The sequence below is a fragment of the Symphalangus syndactylus genome, chromosome 9, assembly GCF_028878055.3.
Source record: "Symphalangus syndactylus isolate Jambi chromosome 9, NHGRI_mSymSyn1-v2.1_pri, whole genome shotgun sequence".
Lineage (NCBI taxonomy): Eukaryota > Metazoa > Chordata > Mammalia > Primates > Hylobatidae > Symphalangus > Symphalangus syndactylus.
In genome coordinates this window covers 120,482,454-120,506,947 of record NC_072431.2, presented here as the reverse complement: position 1 = coordinate 120,506,947, position 24,494 = coordinate 120,482,454, and the positions used below count along the sequence as shown (strand labels likewise).

At 44.6% G+C, this 24,494-nt stretch overlaps 2 protein-coding genes and 1 pseudogene across 22 annotated transcripts in view; 1 reads left to right on the top strand and 2 right to left on the bottom strand.

Annotated features, from left to right (window-relative positions):
* Positions 1-19,331, bottom strand: part of LOC129490364 (small ribosomal subunit protein eS6-like) — a 33,177-nt pseudogene extending 13,846 nt beyond the window's left edge.
* PLIN2 (perilipin 2) overlaps positions 1-19,586 on the bottom strand; it is a 115,994-nt gene extending 96,408 nt beyond the window's left edge. Inside the window, exons 1-2 of one of the 11 annotated variants that reach the window (XM_063609092.1) lie at positions 19,247-19,586; positions 14,695-14,779 (exon numbers count right to left, since the gene is read on the bottom strand). The gene's annotated coding sequence lies outside the window, so the exon portion shown is untranslated. Of the gene's footprint in view, positions 1-12,573; positions 12,645-14,694; positions 14,780-19,246 lie in introns of those variants that run through there. The other 10 variants (XM_063609094.1, XM_063609093.1, XM_063609096.1 and 7 more) reach the window with 10 other exon arrangements.
* A 121-nt stretch (positions 19,587-19,707) lies between these two features.
* The window catches only part of DENND4C (DENN domain containing 4C), a 144,901-nt gene continuing 140,114 nt past the window's right edge, over positions 19,708-24,494 (top strand). For 7 of the 11 annotated variants that reach the window (XM_055294131.2, XM_055294128.2, XM_055294127.2 and 4 more), the window contains exon 1: positions 19,708-20,044. The gene's annotated coding sequence lies outside the window, so the exon portion shown is untranslated. The remainder of the gene's footprint in view (positions 20,045-24,494) is intronic. The other 4 variants (XM_055294133.2, XM_055294135.2, XM_055294130.2 and 1 more) reach the window with 2 other exon arrangements.

Here is a 24,494-nt window from a genome sequence, read left to right as displayed (position 1 = left end):
TCCTTCAGAATCCACTTCTGATAGACTATCTTATTTTTTAACTTATTCCAAAACCTAGTCTTCATTTAAACATTTTATAGCTTTCACTAGATAACTGTAATATGTGTACACTGAATACGTGTACACGGTTAAGCAAATTGAAGACCTCATCAGCCTTTGTGGTGTTTTTTCTACACACGTGTGTGCATATGAATTTCACACAAATTTAAAAAGTGATCTGGTGCATATATATGTGTGTGTATGTATACACATATATTTGTGTGTATGTATACACATATATTTGTGTGTATATGTACGTATGTATATATGTGTGGGCATATATATGCACATATATATGTGTGTGGGTGTATAATTCTTTAGAACAGGTTGCCCAGGCTGGAGTGCAGTGGCACAATCTCGGCTCACCACAACCTCCACCTCCCAGGCTCAAGCCATCCTCTCGCCTCAGCTTCCGAAATAGCTGGGACTGCAGGCAGGGACCATTATGTCCGGCTAATTTTTGTATTTTTTGGGGGTAGAGACAGGGTTTCACTGCGTTGCCCAGGTTGGTCTGGAACTCCTGAGCTCAAACGATCTGTCTACCTCAGCCTCCCAAAATATTGGGATTACAGGTGTGAGTCACTATGCCCAGCCTGGTTGCTGAGTTTTGATTGGCCGACATAGGTCATGGCCAAAGGGTTGTTAAGGTGGCATTAACAGGAACATTAAAGTCCCAAAGTTAAGTAGATGTGTGGGTTTTCCTGGAACTCAGAGTACATGTGTCACCCAAGTTTTAGTGCAGTGGTGCAATTATGGCTCACTGCAGCCTCAACCTCCTGGGCTCAAGCAATCCTCCCCATTCAGCCATCCCAGTAGCTGAGACTACAGCCATGTGCCACCATGCCTAGATAATTTTTAAATTTTTTGGCCCGGTTCGTTGGCTTATGCCTGTAATCCTAGCACTTTGGGAGGCTGAGGCGGCTGGATCACCTGAGGTCAGGAGTTCGAGACCAGCCTGGCCAACATGGTGAAACCCCATCTCTACTAAAAATACAAAAAATTAGCCAGGGGTGGTGGTGGGCACTTGTAATCCCAGCTACTCAGGAGGCTGAGGCAGAGAATTGCTTGAACCCGGGAGGCGGAGGTTGTAATGAACTGAGATATTAAAGTAATTCAAATTTTAATGTTTTGTTTTGTTTTGTTTTGTTTGAGATGGAGTTACACTCTTGTTGCCCAGGCTGGAGTGCAATGGTGTGATCTCGGCTCACTGCAACCTCCACCTCCCATGTTTAAGCCATTCTTCTGTCTCAACCTCTCGAGTAGTTGGGATTACAGGTGCACAGCACCACACCCAGTTAATTTTTAATTTTTTTTTTTTTTTTTAGTAGAGATGGGGTTTTACCATGTTGGCCAGGCTGGTGTTGAACTGCTGACCTCAGGTGATCCACCCGTCTCAGCCTCCCAAAGTGCTGGGGTAACAAGTGTAAGCCACTGCTCTTGGCCCCTTTTTTTTGTTTGTTTTTGTTTTGAGACGGAGTCTTGTTCTGTCACCCAAGCTGGAGTGCAGTGGCATGATCTCGGCTCACTGCAACCTCTGCCTCCCGGGTTCAAGCAATTCTCTTGCCTCAGCCTCCTAAGTAGCTGGGACTACAGGTGCGTGCCTACACACCTGGCTAATTTTTTTGTATTTTTAGTCAAGATGGGGTTTCACCATGTTGGCCAGGCTGGTCTTGAACTCCTGACCTCATGATCCACCCACCTCAGCCTCCCAAAGTGCTGGGTTTACAGGTGTGAGCCACCACCCAGCCTGGGACTTTGCTTTTATATAATTTCAATTTCTAAAACTCATTGGAATTAATATTTTTAAAACATGCATCAAGTTCAAAATATAAGCAAAAATCATTCTAACACTTTTGTTTTTCACTTTAATTGAATAAAGGGAGAGCAATTGGCAGGGGAGACTTGGTAGTGGAGGGAGACAACAGAGAAGGCTGGGTATGAAATAATGTTCTGGATGGGTATATACGTAATAGTAAGAAAAAAAATTCTGGCTATGAATAAAGTCTTAAGTAATCAGATAATTGGGAAGCTACCACCAATCCCAATTCCTGTCTCCAGGAACCCTCTTTATTTTGTTTTATTTTATTATAGTTTTTTTTTTTTTTTTTTGAGACGGTGTTTTGCGCTTGTTGCCCAGGCTGGAGTGCAATGGCATGATCTTGGCTCATCGCAACCTCCGCCTCCTGGTTTCAAGCAATTCTCCTGTCTTAGCCTCCCAAGTAGCTGGGATTACAGGCGTGCACCATCACACCCCACTAATTTTGTATTTTTAGTAGAAACAGTGTTTCTCCATGTTGGTCAGGCTGGTCTGAAACTCCCGACTTCAGGTGATCCACCCTCCTTGGCCTCCCAAAGTGCTGGGATTACAGGCATGAGCCACCGCGCCCGGCTTTATGCTTTTAACTAAGTGTCTTGTAATCCCCAAGAGTTAGGCAAGTAGTGGGAACAGACTTAGAATTTCTGAAGAAACCTGTTTTCTTTTTTTCATTTCTTAACTAATGATCCCCATTAGGAGCTATTAGTACATCAAAAGAGTATGAAAAGTGGCAATTAAACTTGGCGACTAAACACAATTTCCCTTTGACAAGCTAATAAAACATACTTTAATGATCCTTAATGAAGGCAGCAGTAAATAAACCATTGAGAATTAACATATTCAAGTCAGTTAAGACAGAATTTGCTAATGTGCTGTTCTCTTTTATATATTAAAGGTTACTGCTATCACAGAAGTGTTCCTATTTAATATTTAAAGCTCTGGACCCAACTCAAACAACTTTCTTACATATATAGCACAAGGAAGAAATATGGAGAGTAAGAGGCCCAGAGATTTCAGACATGTTCAGGCATATCTGCAGGACTGGAGAGTTGGGGCCAGTTGGGGTCTACCTGCACTAGGGTTTCAGTAGTCCCAGGGAGAGAACAGTGACCAGAAACATGGAGGCTGAAGATTGTTGGAGACAACAGACTTCTAAATGCTCCTGTTAATTATTTTATTTATTTATTTAGAGATGGGGTTTTGCTATGTTGTCCAGGCTGGACTTAAACTCCTGGGTTCAGGCAATCCTCCTGCCTCAGCTTCTGTAGTAGTTGGGACTACTGGTGCAGGCCACTGTTGCTAGCTCCTTTTACTTATGTGACTGATTCACTGACAAATAGTTATGGAATATTACTACTGCTTTAGGTAACAGGGATAGAATGGTGAATAAAATAAAGTTTCTGCCCTTATGGAACTTACAGTGTTAGTAGGGGAGATAGGGAATAGACACATAAATAAATAATGTCAGTGACCAGAGTATGGGAAGAATTTAAAATAGGCTGAATGATAGAGAGTAATGTGCATGCTCTTTTAGACAGGGTGGAAAGGGAATCCCTACTTGGGAGGCTGAGGCAGGAGAATTGCTTGAACCTGGGAGGCGGAGGTTGCAGTGAACTGAGATCGCGCCACTGCACTCCAGCCTGGGCAACAGAGCGAGACTCTTGTCTCAGAAAATCAAAACAGAACAGTTACAGTGCCTAACACAATGTTAATTCTTTTTATTCTGGCACCTCACTGGAATGTTTGGCTAATAGGCACTCAATAAATAGTTAATGAAACTCTTTATCATAACGTACCAGTAAAACCACTGGCATCTCAGCCATAGGTAGCTGCTTCTATTTAACGTGGCTTACAAAATCGTATCACATATTTTTAAATAAAAACAGCCTTCTTTTCCTCCAATTTGAAACATGGGATTTTTTCTGCTCTAGTTTCTGGCCTGTCTCGGCTCTAGATCAGTTGGTTGATGTCCCCTGCCACCATATAGTGGTAGTTGTCCCGTCTTTACCTGTTGCTATGTTAAAATGAAGAAAACAGCTTCCCCATTTGTGTTGAGATGTGTAATATGATTAGAATGCATAGCTGCTTTTTCCATCTCCAGTGATTCCTCTACTGATATGGTTCTACCGTTTATTACATCTTTTCTTCCATAATCTCTTTCTCCCAGGGTACCTGAAACAGTTTCTCTGGATTAAGGCATAGAATGGTGTGGATGCTATGCCAAAAATCTAGGAACGCTCTCTCCTCCAGGTGAGCACCTTCCCCCTCTAGTACACTGCTTAAGGTATCATTGCCTGCCCTTCTTAGTTGCTCAGTGCACTTTAGTCACATGACTACCTTGCCATTCCCATCCCTCTACTCAGAATGCTCTTCTCCCAGGTATCTTCTGTGACTACTTCATTCCGGTCTCTTTTCAAATGTGACCTTCTCAGAGAGGTCACATTTGAAAATAGAATAGGCCACACCCAGCCTATTTAATTTAATTCTTATAAAAACTCTAAGGCTCACGCCTGTAATCCCAGCACTTTGGGAGGCCGAGGTGGGCAGATCACCTGCGGTCGGGAGTTTGAGACCAGCCTGACCAACATGGAGAAACTCCATCTCTACTAAAAACACAAAATTAGCCGGGTGTAGTGGCACATGCCTGTAACCCCAGCACTTTGAGAGGCTGAGCCGGTTGGATCATTTGAGGTAAGGAGTTCGAGACCAGCCTGGCCAGCATGGAGAAACCGCCTCTCTACTAAAAACACAAGAATTAGCCGAGCGTGGTGGCATATGCCTGTAACCCCAGCTACTATGGAGGCTGAGGCAGGAGAATCGCTTGAACCCGGGAGGAGGAGGTTGCAGTGAACTGAGATTGTGCCACTGCACTCCAGCCTGGGCGACAGAGTGAGACTCTCTCTCATAAAAGCAAAACAAAACAAAACAAAAAAAACCCTCTAATAAGCCTTACAGGCCAGGCATGGTGGCTCATGCCTGTAATCCCCGCAGTCTGGGAGGCCGAGGCAGGCGTATTACCTAAGGTCAGGAGTTCCAGACTAGCCTGGCCAACACGGTGAAACCCCGCCTCTTCTAAAAATACAAAAATTAGCCAGGTGTGGTGGTGCTTGCCTATAGTCCCAGCTACTCGGGAGGCTGAGGGAGGAGAACCACTTGAACCTGGGAGGCAGAGGTTGCAGCGAACCGAGATCATGCCATTGCACTCCAGCCAGGGCAACAAGAGTAAAACTCCATCTCAAAAAAATAAGCCTTACAATAACAGTAAAATACACCAGTTACTATTAGTACTATTATTATTTGCATTTCACAGATGCAAAGACCAAAGCTTAGAGAGATTACACAGCAAATGGTGGAGCTGGGATTTAAATACAGGCAGTTTTACTCCTAATTCATTACACTGAGTGTTACAAGCTGCTACCTTATTCTTGCTGCTGTAGCTTTGTTGTGCTCCAAGGTTAGTACTGTCTAATGAAGCCTGGACTAAAAATGGTTTGTTCCACTTATCTTGTATTCATTACTGTCAGCTGAAAGACGCCACTTATAAGTGTCCTTTTTGATTCTGCTTTGAGGGCAGTGGTGGAGACAGCTGATAAGCATTTTGTACCTTTCTATATGTCAACCATATTCCAGCCCTTAATCCCAAGATCTCAATTGGAAAGGAGTCTGTCGAGAAGGAGGAACGGTCAGGTTGCTGAGGAAGTTTGAACTGTGAAGTAGAATATCTAATTGAGATGGCAGCAACGCTGGCAGGAAGAGATGGAAGCCAGTGTTAGGATGGAGAGAAATGGCAGTGAGGTGATAATGAAAATGCCAAATGAATTTTGTCTGGTTTTCATTTAATCTTTCAACAATACCGCAAGCTAAGTACTTAACCTGAGAGGTTAGGCAAACTTGTCCAAGTCCAAGCTGGTAAATTGCAGAGCCAGAATATGAACTCACATCTGTTAGTCCATATTGTCTGAAGTGTCTGTTACAGGGTTAAACCATTATAACTGCCACTATTTGGAAAAATAAAGATATTTATGAAAAATGTATATTGCCAGTTTTGCTAAATGCCACCTTGCCAGGCAGGAAAATTAATCTCACAGAAAGCAAGGTGGCTGAATTTTAGCACATAGTCTAAAACTTGGCACTTTCATATAAAGGAGAAAGTGACAAACTTTAATAAGACACTTGGTAGGGAAAATTTTTATCTTAAGTCCAAATTTATCTCCATTACAGTTAGTATATGTGCTGCCAAAGCGAGCCATCTCCATTATAGTTAAAACCATGTTAGTAAGAAATGTGTTTGAAGAGGGCTGCTACGAGCAGGGCAAAGAGTCCTTGAGAAACTGATTATTCTGTTTTATTATTGAGTGCTATTCCCTGCTTCTTCCAACCTTGTAATGCTCTTAAGGCACAATGTTATAGGAAAATAATTTAAAATCAAGAACTTATTCTAGGAAGGACTCCCTTTCCAACAAAGAATTGCAATAGTTTAGTTATAGGAAGCCTAAGAATTTCCCGCATATCTATGAAATAACTATTAACATATTATTTTTCCTCAAATCAACTTTATACATAACTATTTAAACAGAAATCTCAAAATGATCAGTGATACAGGTTACACATGGCTCTCAATCAATAGGCTATTTATTTATTTGAGACACAGTCTCACTCTGTCACCCAGGCTGGAGTGCAGTGGCGCAATCTTGACACACTGCAACCTCTGCCTCCCAGTTTAAGCAATCCTCCCACCTCAGCTTCCCGAGTACCTGGGACTACAGGTGTGCACCACCATACCCACCTAATTTTTTGTATTTTTTAGTAGAGATGGGGTTTTGCCATGTTGCCCAGGCTGGCCTCAACCTCCTGAGCTCAGGCAATCCGCCCGCCTTGGCCTCCCAAAGTGTTAGGATTACAGGCGTGAGCCACCACGCCTGGCCTAGGCTCTTCAGTTTATAATGTTACAAACTTTTTTTTGTTTTTTGAGACGAGGTCTGGCTCTGTCACTCAGGCTGGAGTGCAGTGGTGCAATCTCTACCTTCAGGGCTCAAGCTATCCTCCCAGCTCAGCCTCTTGGGTAGTTGGGACTACAGGAGTATGCCAGCATGCCCAGCTAATTTTTGTATTTTTTGTAGAGATGGGGTTTTGCCATGTTGTCCAGGCTGGTCTTGAATTCCTGAGCTCAAGCAATCTGCCTGCCTCTGCCTCCCAAATTGCTGGGATTACAGGTGTGGGTCACTGTGCCCAGCAAAATTAAAACAAAAAAACTAGCCATTTTTGGGAAATGCAGTCTCTTCTTTTTTTTATTTTTTTTTAATTTTTTTTTGAGACAGGTCTTGCTCTGTTGCCCAGGCTGGAGTGTGGTGGTGCCATCATAGCTCACTGTAACCTCAAACTCCTGGGCTCAAGTAAATCCTTCTGACTCAGCCTCCCAAAGTGCTGGGATTAGGGTATGAGCCACTGCTACTGAGCTCAGTTGTGAATATTTTTTAATGTATTTGTTTGTTAAATCTTAGAAATTTGGCTGTATTGAACAATATTTTATTTATTTGAATAATGACACTTTATTCCTTTTATCAAGTAACTTTTACAAACCATTTGTTCTGATCAAAATGGAAATGGCAATTTGCTGTAATTATTATTAGGAATATTTTCATCAAAATTTCCACCTTCTCTCCAGCTAATCAAATTCCACCTATGCTTCAAGAACCAGTCCAAATCCCATTCCTTGATGCCTTCTCAGAGGACTCTAGCTCAGTGGCTCTCAAACTTATCTGCCCATTGGAATCACTTGCGAGCTTTAATAAATACCGATGTTTGTGTCCCAACCCAATAAATTGTGATTTAATTGGTATGACACGTTGCTTCAGACTTTTTAAAAGATCCCTAAATGACCCTTATGTGCAATGAAGTCTGAGAAACACTGCTGTAGCCTTTACTTTTTCTTACTTCCTTTACTGCATTCACAGTCAGTACCACACAACCAGTAACTGTTTTATGCTCCTTAAACTTTGTTTCTCTAATTGCTATTTAAGTTCTTTAAACTTAGAGATGAGCATATCTTACGATTTTTACTCCTAGTGTGTCCAGCATGGTTGTAAACACAATCTGCCATGGCATTCTGCAAGGTAGATCAGGTAAACCTACTTAGTTTAAAATAACATTGTGGTTTGTATTAGTTTCCTTTTGCTGCTGTAACAAATTACCAAAAGCCTAATGGCTTAAACATGAATTTATTTTTTTATAGTTCAGTAAGAGAGAAGGCTGACACAGGTATCACTGGGCTAAAATCAAGGTGTCAGCAGGGCTGTGTTCCTTTCTGGAGACTCTGGGGAAGAATCCATTTCCTTGCCCTTTCCAGCTTCTAGAGGATGCCTATATTCCTTGCATCATGACCTCCTCCCACCCTCAGAGCCAGCAACACTGCATCTCTCTGACCATTCTTCCACTGTCAATCTCCCGCTGACTCTTCTGCCTCCCTCTTCCACTTTTAAAGTCCTCTTCTGTTTATATTGGGGCCATCTGGATAATCCAGGATGATCTCTTGAAGTTGTCTGATTAGCAACTTTAATCCATTTGCAACCTTAATTCCCTGCCATGTTTTTTTTGAGACAGAGTCTCATTCTGTCACCCAGGTTGAACTGCAGTAATGCGATCTCAGCCCACTGCAATCTCTGCCTGCTAGGTTCAAGAAATTCTCATGCCTCAGCCACCCGAGTAGCTGTGATTGTGCCACTACACTCTAGCCTGAGTGACAGACAGAGACCCTGTCTCAAAACAAAAGAAAAAGACATCAGCCGGGTGCAGTGGCTCCCGCCTATAATCCCAGCACTTTGCGGGGCTAAGGCGGGTGGATCACAGGGTCAGGAGTTTGAGACCAGCACGGCCAAGATGATGAAACCCCGTCTCTACTAAAAATAACAAAATTAGCCAGGCGTGGTGGTGGGTGCCTGTAATCCCAGCTGCTCGGGAGGCTGAGGCAGAGAACTGCTTGAACCCGGGAGGCGGAGGTTGCAGTGAGCCGAGATCGTGCCACTGCACTCTAGACTGGGCAACAGAACATGACTCCATCTCAAAAAAAAAAAAAAAAAAAAGGAAAAGAAAAAGACATCTAATTTAATATACATTGTTGATTCATTAACTTCAGACTCACCGCCAAAGGCACTATAACTCGTGCCTGAGCACAGCTTATCTAATCCATCTTCTCTCCACACAGTACATCGCAACCTTCCTGTGCCTAGGAATAGTAACCAGCACTTCGGCGCTACACTTTGCGGCCATTTTAAACAGCGAAATTACCAACAAAAAGCACAAATGCAAAAAATACGGCACTAAGTAGACTGTGAAAAGGACCACTTGTTTACAGTATGAGAGCTTAAATAAGAAGGCAGAGTGTTGCCTTGTTTAACATCAGCTGGGAATGTAAATGTTGAGTGACTCAAAAATTTTTTTTTTTTTTTTTGAGACAGAGTCTCGCTCTGTCACCCAGGCTGGAGTGCAGTGGTGTGATCTCAGCTCACTGCAACCTCCGCCTCCTGGGTTCACGCCATTCTCCTGCCTCAGCCTCACAAGTAGCTGGGACTACAGGCACCCGCCACCACGCCTGGCTAATTTTTTGTATTTTTAGTAGAGACGGGGTTTCACTGTGTTAGCCAGTAAGGTCTCAATCTCCTGACCTGGTGATCTGCCCGCCTTGGCCTCCCGAAGTGCTGGGATTACATGCATAATAAGCCACCACACCCGGCTGAATGACTCAAATTTTTTGCTTCTTTGTACATGCCCATGAATGAATGAAAATGCCATATGTATTGATTTTTAGCTTACAAATAAATTTTAGAAAGTAGGTAAATTCACAAGTATGGAATCCATGAATAGTATGGATCCACTGTATATCCACCTCCTGCTCCTATGCCTGACACACAGTAAATGCTCAATAAATATTTGTCCAATGAAAAGCAGAACCAGGCTGGGTGTGGGGTCACATCTATAATCCCAGCACTTTAGGAGGCCAAGGTGGGAGGATTGCTTGAGCCCAGGGGTTCCAGACCAGCCTGGGCAACATGGTAAAACCCTGTATCTACAAAAAATACAAAAATTGCCAGATGCGGTGGTGCATGCCTGTTGTCCTAGTTGCTAGTGAGGCTGGGGTGGGAAGGTAGCTTGAGCCCAGGAGGTCAAGGCTGCAGTGAACTGTGATTGTGCCACTGCACTCAGCCTGGGTGACAAAGTGAGACTGTCTCAAAATAATAACAATAAAAAAAATGGTCTTTATCTTAGCTGGTGTGGTGGGTCATATGTGTAGTCCCAGCTACGTGGGAAGCTGAGGTGCTAGGATTGTTTGAGCCCAGGAGTTGAAGGATGAAATGAGCTATGACTGCTCTGCTGCATTCCAGCCTGGACAACAGACCAAAACTCTATCTCTAAAATAAATAAATAAACAAATAGGCCAGTGGCTCACGCCTGTAATCCCAGCATTTTGGGAGGCTGACGTGGGTGGATGCTTTGAGATCAGGAGTTCAAGACCAGCCTGGCCAACGTGGTGAAACCCCGTCTCTACTAAAAATACAAAAATTGGACAGGAGTGGTGGTGCACACCTGTAGACCCAGCTACTCTGGAGGCTGAGGCAGAAGAATCGCTTGAACCTGGGAGGCAGAGATTGCAGTGAGCCGAGATTGTGCCACTGCACTCCAGCCTGGGCGACAGAGTGAGACTCTGTCTCAAAAAAACAAAAACAAAAACAAATAAAACGTTTTCATATTTTAGAGTTATACACTGAAATATTTAAAAATGAAATAATATTATTTCTTTCAAAATACTTAGGGGGGGTCAGGAGTTGGTGGAAATATACATGACACAAGATTAACATGAGTTAGCCAGGCACGGTGGCTCATGCCTGTAATCCCAGCACTCTGGGAGGCTGAGGCGGGCGGATCAGTTGAGGTCAGGAGTTCGAGACCAGCCTGGCCAACATGGTGAAAGCCCATCTCTACTAAAAATACAAAAATTAGCTGGGTGTGGTGGTGGGCACCTGTAATCTGAGCTACTCAGGAGGCTGAAGCAGAATTGCTTGAGCCTGGGAAGTGGAGGTTGCAGTGAGCTAAGACAGCCCCACTGTACTACAGCCTGGGTGACAGAGCGAGACTCTGTCTCAGGAAAAAAAAAAAAAAAAAAAGAAGAATAACATAATTGTTGAAGCTGGGTGTTGGATACAGAAAAGTTTACTGTACTACTATTTTTGTTTATGTATTATTGCTTTGTTTTCTATAATATAGTTTTTTTTTTTTTGAGACAAGAGTCTCGCTTTATTGCCAGGCTGGAGTGCAGTGGTGCAATCTCGGCTCACTGCAACCTCCACCTCGCAGATTCAAGCAAATCTCCTGCCTCAGCCTCCTGAGTAGCTGGGACTACAGGTGCGTGCCACCACGTGTGGATAATTTTTGTATTTTTAGTAGAGGCAGGGTTTCACCATGTTGGCCAGGATGGTCTCAATCTCTAGACCTCGTGATCCATCTGTCTTGGCATCCCAAAGTGCTGGGATTACAGGCGTGAGCCACTATGCCCGGCCAAAACGAACGCTAGTATTTTTAAAATTTAATCTTTTTTTGTTTGTTTGTTTTTGAGACAAAATCTTGCTCTGTCACCCAGGCTTGAGTGCGGTGGCAAGATCTCGGCTTACTGCAGCCATGACCTCTTAGACTCAAGCGATCCTACTGCCTCAGCCTCCCGGGTAGCTGGGACTGCAGGCATGCATCACTACAAATGGCTAATTTCTTTTGGATTGTTTTTTTTTAAGTAGAGACAAGGTCTCGCTATGTTGCCTAGGCTGGTCTTGAACTCCCGAGCTCAACCAATCCTCCTGCTGCAACCTCCTAATGTGTTGGGATTACAGGTGGAAGCTACTTCACCAGGTGTAATCTTTGAAATAACACATATATTTCTGGATCTACAGTCAGGACAATTTGCTATGATGTGAGGAATATCAGAACTGAGGCCCAGAAAAAGGGGTTCGGGGAAGCAGGTAAGAATCAAGCTCACTCAGTACAGACAACGGTCCTCTAAGGTGGGAAACGGGAACATGGCTAACTATTGTAGACGGATGTGGACAAGTGCCACTTAGGGAAATTGGCCGTATTTGGAGGTAAATGCTAAAGTAGTAGTCAAGTCAGCACAGACACTAATACCCAATAGTGGGGAAAGACTGAAGGCAGAGGACTGTTCCATCCACAGAAAATACTTTAGGGAGCCCATAAAAGCCAGCTATGGGCCAGGCACAGTGGCTCATGCCTGTAATCCCAGCACTTTGGGAGGCCGAGGTAGGCGGATCACCTGAGGTCAGGAGTTCGAGATGAGCCTGGCTAACATGGTAAAACCCCATTTCTACTAAAAATGCAAAAAATTAGCTAGGCGTGGTGGCGTACCCTTGTAATCCCAGCTACTCTGGAGGCTGAGGCACAAGAATCACTTGAACCTGGAGGCGGAGGTTGCAGTGAGCCGAGATCGCACCATTGCACTCCAGTTTGGACAACAAGAGCAAAACTCCATCTCAAAAAAAAAAAAAAAAAAAAAAAAAGAAAGAAAGAAGAAAAAAGCCAGTTATGGGCAGCAGGTCTTATGTCTCAGATACTCATATAGACCATCTTCCTGCCCATTACTCCTTTCTCTGTTTTCCTCCCTCTGCTAATGCCTGCTCTTCTTTATGACCTATTAAGATACTGTTCTCAGGATCACTTACTTCTCCTCCCACTCAAGATGAGAAGCCTCATGACAGTCTTTCCCACTCCTTGCCCAGCCATGTTTGGCCTGTAGGCCTAGAAAAGAAAGCTAGATAAAGAATGTGCTCAGTACAAAGAGACTCTAGGTCACTTTGATAATGCTGAGACAGAGTCCTAGCAAGGTAAGACATGGGAGGGGAGCACAAAGAGAAGAGTGTGCTAACACTCCTTGCGAAGGGTGGGATATTCTGGGTCATTTATTTATTTTTATTTTTTAATTTTTTTTGAGACAGAATCTCGCTCTTTTGCCCAGGCTGGAGTGCAGTGGCGCTATCTCGGCTCACTGCAAGCTCCGCCTCCCGGGTTCACGCCATTCTCCTGCCTCAGCCTCCCGAGTAGCTGGGACTACAGGCACCCGCCACCGTGCCTGGCTAATTTTTTGTATTTTTTTAGTAGAGATGTGGTTTCACCATGTTAGCCAGGATGGTCTCAATCTCCTCACCTCGTGATCCGCCCGCCTCGGCCTCCCAAAGTGCTGGGATTACAGGCGTGATATTCTGGGTCATTTTTTTTTTTTTTTTTTTTTTTTTTTTTTTTTTTTTTTGAGACGGAGTCTTGCTGTGTCACCCGGGCACCCAGGCTGGAGTGCAGTGGCGCAATCTCGGCTCACTGCAAGCTCCGCCTCCCGGGTTCACGCCATTCTCCTGCCTCAGCCTCTCCGAGTAGCTGGGACTACAGGCGCCCGCCACCACGCCCGGCTAATTTTTTGTATTTTTAGTAGAGATGGGGTTTCACCGTGGTCTCGATCTCCTGACCTCGTGATCCACCCGCCTCGGCCTCCCAAAGTGCTGGGATTACAAGCGTAAGCCACCGCGCCCGGCCTATTCTGGGTCATTTAAATAGGAGATTTAGTGTTTAATAAAACAGATTTAGTGTTTGTTGATGTTACTTTACTTAAACATCTAAAACAGTGGCTAAGAGTGCCTGCAGGTGTGAAGCACTGGGCCTTCAAATACTATGTTTTCTAAAATTAATGAATTGGGGGACCGGAGCCAAATAACTCACCAGTCTACTACATGCAGATTACATATCGCAAAGTGGAGACCAGGCTTGAATTTTTATGCCGTGAAGGCTCTCCTAGGAAAACTCGAACAAGTTACTGTTTGGTGAGCTATGTGACTTCTGAGGCTGGCAATCAATCAATCAATCAATCAAAAGAACTTTGAAGTGAGTAATTTCTCCTCAATATCTAAATATGAAATCACCAAAAATGAGACTGAGAGACTCTGGATAAGTCAGTAAATTTGGCTGGGCCTTAATTTCCTCATCTTATGAAATCAGTTAATTAGAATAGATGATCTCTAAAGATTGGAGTTCAGCTCCAAACTTCTGATTCCATAAAATACTTAAAAAAGAAAACTTTTTTTATTACAGAAAAATTTAAAAAGCCATAAAAAGGAAAGGAACTCTGAAGTACCAATCACCCAACTTCCACATGTGTCTAATCTTTTTTACCTACCCCCTACCTACTCCCTTCTCTTTCCCACACTCCTCCCCATCCCCCATGGATTATTTAGAAGCAAATCCTAGACAACATATGAAACACACTCTTAACAAATTTCTCTTTCATCAAAGGTGGTTTATAAATAACAGATGAGATAAAGTCAGTGTTTCTGGCTGGGCGCAGTGGCTCACGCCTGTAATCCCAGCACTTTGGGAGGCTGAGGCGGGTGGATCACGAGGTTCGGAGATCGAGACCATCCTGGCTAACATGGTGAAACCCCGTCTCTACTAAAAATACAAAAAATTAGCTGGGCGTGGCGGCAGGTGCCTGTAGTCTCAGCTACTCGGGAGGCTGAGGCAGGAGAATGGCGTGAACCCGGGAGGCGGAGGTTGCAGTGAGCCGAGATCGCACCACTGCACTGTAGCCTGGGCGACAGAGCAAGACTCCGTCTCAAAAACAAAAAACAAAAAAAAGTCTTTCCACTTTTCCTACTTTTTCTTACTGCAATTGTAAACACTTATCATTATGGTATTAAAGTAAGCTTGGATCAGCATTACAGGATGCCAAGTCATATGCTGAATGAATCCAATCATACTCACCAAAAGAAGAGCTACCAAAAGAATCCAATCATACTCACCAAAAGAAGAGCACTTGTTACCTTCCCCATACTGTTGTATTAGTTATGTGTTGTCGTGTTAACAAATTATCTCCAAATTTTGCAGCTGGAAAGAAGAAACATTTATTACCTCACAGCTTCTATGAGTAAAGAATCCGGGAGTGGCTTAGCTGGGTGATCTGGATCAGGGTCTCTCAGGACGCTGCAATCAAGATGTTGGCTGAGGCCGTGGTCATCTCAAGGCTCAGTTTGGGGAGGATCCACTTCTAATCAAAATCACAAGGAAACCTGATGGCATGGTACCTAGTTTCCCCAAGAGCAAGCAATCCAAGAGGATGAGACAGAGAATTCAAGACTGAAGCCACAGTCTTTTATCATTTCATCCTGTTAGATATCCTATCAGTTTTGAAGTACTCAGTGTATTAGAAACCAGTCAGTAAGTCCACCCCACACTCAATAGGAGGGGATTACACAAGGGTATAAATAGCAGGAGGCAGGAATTGTTGTAAACCATACTGAGAGGCTGCCTATCACATGTGCTGATTATTGATTCCCGAACTGATGTATTTAATATTTATAGCCTATTGTAAATTAATAAATGATCTTCTTTGTGAATGTCATTCTAGTTACTTTACAGATGAGGAAAAGTTAAGTAACTTACCCAAGGACAGAGTGAAAGAAAGTGAGGGGAGCATAGACTGATTTATGCCAGGCCTTCATCAATTATTATTATTTTTAACTTTTTTTTTTTGAGACAGGGTCTAGCTGTCACCCAGACTGGAGTGCAGTGGCACCATCTTGGCTCACTGCAACCTCTGCCTCCCGGGCTCAAGTGATCCTCCCACCTCAGCCTTCTGAGTAGCTGGGACTACCGGCATGCACTACCACACCCCGCTAATTTTTTGTATTTTTGGTAGAAATGGGGATTCGCCATGTTGCTCAGGCTGGTCTTGAACTCCTGAGCTCAAGCGATTTGCTCACCTTGGCTTCCCGAAGTGCTGGGATTACAAGCTTGAGACACCACACCTGGCCCATCAATTAGTTTTTGAGAGACTATTATAATATAAATGAGTTACTCTGCTAGATCCTAGGCATCCAGAATAAAAACGTATAAATACACACCTGTGACATATATTACTCCTGCCCTCACAGGGCAATGATTAGAGTTTTTGAAGCGGGGCTGGGTGTGGTGGCTCATGCCTGTAATCCCAGCACTTTGGGAGGCAGACGTGGGCAGATCACGAGGTCAGGAGTTCAAGACCAGCCTGAACAACATGGTAAAACTGTGTCTCTACTAAATATTACAAAAATTAGCCAGGTGTTGTGGCGCGTGCCTGTAATCCCATTTTTTTTTTTTTTTGAGACGGAGTCCCGCTCTGTCGCCCAGGCCAGAGTGCAGTGGTGCGATCTCGGCTCACTGCAACCTCTGCCTACCGGGTTCAAGTGATTCTTCTGCCTCAGCTTCCTGAGTAGCTGGGATTACAAGCGCACACCACCACACCCGGCTAATTTTTGTATTTTTAGTAGAGATGGCGTTTCGTCATGTTGTCCAGGATGGTCTCAAACTCCTGACCTAAGGTGATCTGCCCGCCTCAGCCTCCCAAAGTGCTGGGATTAGAGGTGTGAGCCACCGCGCCCGGCCCCAAAAATATCTTAAGGAAATTTTCAACATTTTCATTCCACTCCTTTGTGTCACAGTTCCACGGAAATCTGCAGTGACCATGCCCAGTCAGAAGGCAGCAAGAAGGAGCTTTCTGCTAGAATGTCTGTGTTCCCCTCTTCAATGGGCTGATTTTTTCCTATGCATTCTTCTATCTATGAGGCTCAACTAAAACTGTGACACTATAATGATTATAACAATTATGTTGATATTGGGCTCTCCAATTCTCCTACTTTTTATACAGTCAAATATTATGTTAATTTTTTTTTTTTGGAAACAGGGTCTTGCTCTGTCCATCAGGCTGGAGTGCAGTGGTGAGATCTTGGCTCACTGCAATCTCTGCCTTCTGGGTTCAAGAGATTCTCCTGTCTCAGCCTCCCTAGTAGCTGAGATTACAGGCACCCACCACCACATCTGGCTAATTTTTGTATTTTTAAATAGAGACGGGGTTTCACCATATTGGTCAGGCTGGTCTCAAATTCCCGACCTCCGGTGATCCACCCACCTCAGCCTCCCAAAGTGCTGGGATTACAGGCATGAACCATGGCGCCCAGCCTTTATATTAAAATTTAAAATGAGGCCGGGTGTGGTGGCTCACACCTGGAATCCTAGCACTTTGGGTGGCCGGGAAGCGGGCGGATTGCTTGAGCTCAGGAGTTTGAGACCAGCCTGGGCAACGTGGCAAAACACTGTCTCTACCAAAAAAAAAAAAAAAAAAATACAAAAAATTAGCAGGGCGTGGTGGCGCACGCCTGTAGTCCCAGCTACTTGGAAGACTGAGGCAGGAGAAGTGCTTGAGCCTGGGAGGTGGAGGTTGCAGTGAGCCAAGACAACGCCATTGCACTCCAGCCTGGGCAATAGAGCAAGCCTCTGTCTCAAAAAAAAAAAAAAAAAAAAAAAAATATATATATATATATATATATATATAAATATATATAATTTAAAATGAACTTAGTTCTGGGCCCCTAAGCATGCAGTTGGGAAGGTTGCTGAATCAAGAACTTCCAGATCTGAGAACAGTTAACTCAGATGAAAAATTAGTCCCAAAACATTCAAGTTCATTCTATGAAATTTTTGGTGGAAAATGGCAGTGAAAAATCTATGGTAAATCTATAGGACGATTAAGATAGTGAGAAAAATTAAAGAAAATCCTAAGCCTTCCATTGCAAAGTGAGAAAAATCAAGTCAAGTGGAAGAGAGATACTGGCTTCATCCATTTTTCATTTCTGTGGATGCCATAAAAAAAGAGAGAGAGAAAAAAAAAACAACTCTGAATCCCTGAGAGCTAATGAAATGAATGTACCCATTAAGAAATCTTGTCTTGTTTGGGTGCGGTGCCTCATGTCTGTAATCCCAGAGTTTTGGGAGGCTGAGATAAGAGGATTGCTTGAGTTCAGGTGTTCAAGACTAGCCTGGGCAATATAGTGAGACTTTATATCTTCCCCTATCCCCCAAAAAAATTAGTGGGGTGTGAGTGGGCGGTTGGCACGGGCCTACCGTCTCAGCTACTCGGGAGGCTGAGGTGGGAGGAAGTCAAGGCTGCAGTGAACCCTGTTCATGCCACTGCACTCCAGCCTGGGTGACAGAGGGGGACCCTGTGTCCAAAAAAAAGGCGGGGGGCGAAGAAATCTTGTCTTTCTTTTTCTAGTTGGGATGAGGAAAAATTAAAAAAATATATATGTAAATAAAAAAAAGAAACCTTGTTTATATTGCTTTAAAACTGTTAATTTAGACTTTGGGAAGGAAGGAAAAGAAGCCCACAAGCTAAATTTTCTTTGTTTCTTTTTTTTTTTGAGGCAGAGTTTTGCTCTTGTTGCCCAGGCTGGAGTGCAACGGCGCGATCTCGGCTCTCTGCAACCTCCGCCTCCCAGGTTCAAGCCATTCTCCTGCCTTTGCCTCCCGAGTAGCTGGGATTACAGGCATGCACCACCACGCCCGGCTAATTTTATATTTTTAGTGGAGACGGGGTTTCTTCATGTTGGTCAGGCTGGTCTGGTCTGGAACTCTCGACCTCAGGTGATCCGCCCGCCTCAGCCTCCCAAAGTGCTGGGATTACAGACGTGAGCCACCGCGTTCGGCCCACGAACTAAATTTTGAAGTATTAGATCCTTTCTTAAACTTTTGCTCTTCGGATTGTCAATGTTTAAGACAGTTTCCAGGGGGCCCAAATTGGCTCCAAACTGTTATTAAATAAGCCTTACTTTTATTGCTGCGCATTTTTTCTGAAATCAATTCTGACAGCTTACATGGTTAGAAAAATAGTTTCTGCTATTGAATATAAAACTCAAATTATCCATGGATATGCAATAAACTTCAGAAATTAATGGATAGCAGTGCATTTATGATCCAGGTATAATCTCACATTTTTATGCAAAAATACAGATTAAATAAGCAGAGTGTAATTCTCAGGAAAATGATCATTATTTATGTGGATACTCACCAGATATGCAGAAATCTTACCAGTTCTGATTTTGACCTGCCATGGAATCTCAAGTCATTTGCCTTCCCGCCCCCCCCAGTAAAAAAGTTATCTCTACTTCAAACCATTTCCTTCTTCCTAAATAACTAGTAATTTTTTTCATTTACTTTGATAACTTAAAAACGTTGTTCAAAAATATCCTGCAAAATTTGCATTATAGAGAAACGACTCTGCAGGCGTCTGTGTCGATAATGAGGCTACACTTAGGAGGCGTGAGGGTACTGACAATACAAATGAGCGATTTCTCCATTAGGAATTCCCATCCCCAAATCTGGGCCGAAGGAGCAACACCGAGCGCGGCCAGGGATTCACGGGGTTCACCGGAGCCAAGGGGTTTCGGGAAGCGCCAGCGCGCGGGTCTCTCTGGGGTCCCAGAGCCCCCTACTCATGCGTGGGAATTCCAGATCCCACCCTGGGAAGGAATCTTCACGTACCTCCCGGCACTGTCCTCCGTGACCTTCAGCCACTCGGCATCACTTTTCCTGTCTTTGAAAACTCCGAGAGAAGCAGCCGCCACCTGCCTCAGGCCAAGGCAATAAACCCACATCACAGGGCGAGTCTGAGCCCTGCAGGAAGGGGTGCACAGCGGCCTCCAGCGCGCTTTCTCCCTAGCTCTGTTTCTGCAGGTTCGGCCGCGCGAACGCGGAGGAGGGGATCAGAGGCCCGCAGGGCTCAGACCCCATGCACCGCGGGGGTCGCACAGGGGTCGGGGGAGGAGGGGAGCGGTGGCCAAAGGGCCTCGGCCCTCCCCGGGGGCGGGGCCTGAGCGCCGCCCCGCCCCCTCCTCTCCGCGCCTTCTCCCCCCCCGCCGCCCTTTTCCACCCGCCCCCGCAGGAGGAAAGGGAGAGGGAGGGGGAAAGGAAAGTGCTGTTTTGTGGAAAGGGGCGGAAGGCGGGGGAGAAAAAGGGAACAGAAACATGGCGGTCAGGTCTTGGGACTCCAGTGCGGCGGGCAGCTCCTAGGCGACCCGCCGCCCGCACTGTCCGACGGCTCATAGCGCGGAGGCACCGGCGCGGGCCAACGCTTCGGCCACTGCCCCTGGGTGTAGGCGGCGCCCCTCGGAGACCCTGCCCGCGAGGCGGCGCAGGCGCAGACCGGACTGAGGCGACGGCGGCCGCTGGAGCTAGTCCCCCGCCCTGCCCTGCCGAGCGCACCCAGGCCGGGAATCCGGTGCTTTCATGCCCCAGGAAGAAGCCGTGTCGGGGTGGCGCTGACAGAGGAGCAGGCAGCAGGTGAGGCTGCGGCGCGGGGCCTTTGGCGGAGGAAGCCTGCGCGGTGCCCTTGCGGGGCCTGCGCTCCAAGGCTGGGAGGGCGCCGGACAGGTAGAGCCGGGAGGGCCGAGTTCCAAGTGTCTGGCCCGCGGGGGGTCGCCGAGGAGGCGGAGAGTGGCTGCGGCTGGCGTTCGTGGCCTAGTTTCTCCGCGGTTTCCAGGGGCGGGGAGTCCTCGGAGCCTGCGGGATGCAGTCGGGGAAAGGCTGCCCCGAAGAGCCTCCCCGCGCCGCCGGCCGGGCCCATAAGAATCGTTTGCGTACAAGCGCGAGGGGTCTGGGCCCGGGGGACCGCCCGGGCGACGGCCGCTTTGGTGGGGGCCGGGGTGCGGAGGGAGCAGGATCGGGAGTTCCCAGAGGGAGTCGAGGCTGAGAGCGCAGAGAGCTAGAGCCGGGGGTGGCGGGCAGTCTCGAGAGGAGTCCGGGGACTGAGAAGTGTCGGGGACAACGGGAAGGAGGGGGACCTGGGCAGGTGTCGCTGGTGAATTGAGGACATTTCCTCCTCTGTCTTACGGTGGCCGATCCTCAGGGCTTCTTTATTGGGGATGATTTTCTAGGAAGGCGGGGGATCCTTTTAACTGGAGTGACTAAACACAAAACCAAGGAATGAAGTCCTAAGGCTGACTCCTGTAAAGAGCTGTAACTTTTTCTGTTTAAGAATGCTGTCATGTCTTTTTTTTTCTCCCCTTTTCTGCTTGATAGACCTTTTCCTCTCGAAGACCGTCTTTTATCTGCACTAATAAGGAATTACCCAGTTTTTAAATAGTACCGCCTCCTTCTCCCCTTATGTATGTTTGTCACACGGGAAAATTTAGGGTAGTTACCGCGGGTACTTGTGCAAATGTGAGGGAAAGTGTCATTTCCAGTAGTGAACCCTCAGCTGTCTCTTTGTGCCTCCGAGATACTGTCAAGCGTTGTAGCCTGAGAAATTGACCCACTGAGCCTGCTTAATTGTGTGCAAACCCTTGTTGAGGCATTCTTCCTAGGCCCTAATTTACGTAGGAATAGGTTTTCCCTTCCGGTCTGGGTATAATGAGAGGGGAGAACGTTAGTGCTAAGGCACTAAGTTCTGGATAAATACTTGATTTGATGTGATCGTGTGTATTACTCTATCAGAAATGCAGAGCGTTGTAGGATTTTTCTATGTACACGCGATAAGAGCAATATCAGTTGCAAAAGGAAGTTTTCATCTCAGAACATTAAAGGTATCCTTTATTGTTGATCACGATAACATGCAAAAAAGAAACTATATTTTCTGTCCTGTTCTTTGTATTACTGTTAAAGAGTTGGTAAACTGCCGTCTTGCTGTGAGACTGGGAAGTCCAGTGAACTTAGGTTTGTATTTATGAACATGATCTGCCTCTCATATAGGCTTGCTTTGACTTGTTTTTCTTTCAGTAATGGCAAAGGGTTTTCTGCCACTCAATCCACACTTTCCTCCGCATTGGTATCTCCGTTGACCATTTTGCAAAATAGTTTATTGAGTTAGGGGTCTGATCTTTTGTATAATCTGTTTTAGTGAACTGATCATATGCGACTTGACTTTGGCCAATAGTACCTCGTGCAGTGTACAGTACTACTATTTAGACTTACTGATTTGGGTAATAGAAAAGCTATGATGTTAGAAATGTCGTTGTATATTGGAGAAATTTTGAAGTTGCATATTGGAGTAATTTACTCCTATATGCTTTGTAAATGAGTGCATTCTATTCTCGAGAGTAAATAGAGTATTTTGTAGTATAAACTTAAGCTTTTAGCTGAAGAAATTGGCAGCATAGTTGGAGTGTGGAGACTATTCTTAAAACGCAAATGTTTTAAATTACAAGGAACTGTAGTGGTGTGTAGGCTGTGACAATTCCTGGTGCCAAATTTGGGAGATTATTTGGTTGAGGTACTTTCTATAAAGAAACATTAAGTATCTGCAATAAAAGTGAATTTGTAGCTATACACAAGGGATTTTACATTATAAATAATAACTCAATAAGGCACCTTTCTTTGCTCTTTGTGCATCTGCCAGTTAAGACCAAAACATCTCATATTTTCACTGGAGCTTCCTGCCAAAGCAAATACTGGTTTTGCATTGGCTTTGCTGCTCAGTTTAAAAGCTAGGGGAATCTTTCAGAGCCTACTCTGGATCTGGAGGCTGCCAGATTTAAAAAAAAAAAAAAAATTGAAAGCTAGGTTTCAGTCATATGCTTGCACGTTAAGTACAGGTTGTAAAGTAAAAAAGAAAGTTGCTGAGTCAGTGGCAGGTTGTTTCATTTGTTCTTTTGATTTGCAAAACGGAATTTCTGTCATAATTTGAATTTCCAATGTAATATGTTTGCTGAATAGCAAAGGCAAATAAGCTTTCATAATAACTGAATTAAAATGTTAATTTTCTTTCTACTGATGCCATAGATTGTCAGTTTGACAGATAGACGTAATAAAAGGATGCCTTCTTGGAATGGGAAATACCTTTTTATCAGCTAAAATTTGGGGAAAGGATTTGCATAGTACAGCTGGTGTAAAACAATAGGTCTTTAGCATCAGATTGTAGGATATTCCAAAATTAGGCAGTTTTATTATTTTAAATTTAAAACAATATTTTGCAGGAAGAAGTTTAAAGCTTTAAAACATTTTCTACATATGTAAGTATGTGGATGTAATAGAGCTTAATATGGTATTTGAAACTTTTTTTTTTTTTTTTTTTTTGAGATGTAGTCTTGCTTCGTCACCCAAGCTGGAGTGCAGTGGTGCGATCTCCGCTCACTGCAACCTCTGCCTCCCAGATTGAAGTGATTCTCCTGCCTCTGCCTCCTGGATTCAAGCGATTCTTCTGCCTCAGCCTCCCAAATAGCTGGGACTACAGGCGCCCGCCACCACGCCTGGCTAATTTTTGAATTTTTAGTAGAGAAGGGGTTTCGCTGTGTTGGCCAGGTGGCCTGATGTCAGGTGATCCACCTGCCTAGGCCTCCTAAAGTGCTGGGATTACAGGCGTGAGCCACCACACCCAGCCTTTGAAAACTTTTTATTGGAAAAAATGTAACATGATGAAAAGAAATTCAAAAGAAAAAATTTAAATTACTCTCACCTATCTAACACTTATATTTTTCTGTATTCTAATCCTGTTATACTTCTATAATGTAGTAGTATAATATTCTAATCCTATTTGTGCTTGTGTATAATTCTTTGATTAATGTTAATATAATTGTCTTTTAATTTAACATGCTTTCCCTGTTGCTGTAGATTACTATTATTTTACGGCTTTTAATAGTCCAAAGTTATTTTATTTTATTTTTTTTGAGACGGAGTCTCGCTTTGTCACCCAGGCTGGAGTGCAGTGGCGCAATCTCGGCTCACTGCAAGCTCCGCCTCCCGGGTTCATGCCATTCTCCTGCCTCAGCCTCTCCGAGTAGCTGGGACTACAGGCGCCTGCCACCACGTCCAGCTAATTTTTTGTGTTTTTAGTAGAGACAGGGTTTCATCGTGGTCTCGATGTCCTGACCTCGTGATCCGCCCGCCTCAGCCTCTCAAAGTGCTGGGATTACAGGCCTGAGCCACTGTGTCTGGCCCATACTATTTTACTCTTAATGCTATAATGAATTTATTTTGCTAATATGATGGTCCATGGGTCTATGCCAAATTACTTTTTGAAATTTTGGGAAAGTCAACTTTCTATTCTTTTCTTTCTTTTTTTTTTTTTTTTTTGAGATGAGTCTTGCTCTTGTCACCCAGGCTGGAATGCAATGGTGTGATCTCAGCTCACTGCAACCTCTGCCTCCCAGGTTCAAGTGATTCTTCCTGCCTCAGGGTCCCGAGTAGCTGGGATTACAGATGCCTGCCCCCACACCCAGCTAATTTTTGTATTTTTAGTAGAGACGGGGTTTTGCCATGTTGGCCAGGTTGGTCTTGAACTCCTGACCTCAGGTGATCCATCCGTCTTGGCCTCCCAAAGTGCTGGGATTACAGGTGTGAGCCACCACACCTGGCCGAAAGTCAACTTTCTTTGAATTACTTTCTTTGCAGTGGATCATTAGGACTGCTACAATATAGTACTTAATTGAGAACTGAATTGAAACAACGTGAAAGACTGTAGATGTGCATGTATCACTTGAATTCATTGAGTGAAAATCAAAATATAAATTCATAATTCTGTTAATGACTTGCTACTAGTTTGTGTACATTAACTTATGATATAAGAAGTCATGTAATTCTTATACTCTTATACTTCAGTGATATTGTGGGGCTTAATTTTTTTTTTAAAGACAGAGTCTTGCTCTGTCACCCAGGCTGGAGTGCCATGCTGTGATCTTGGCTCACTGCAAGCTCTGCTTCCCGGGTTCACGCCATTCTCCTGCCTCAGCCTCCTGAGTAGCTGGGACTACAGGCGCCCACCACCTCGCCTGGCTAATTTTTTGTATTTTTAGTAGAG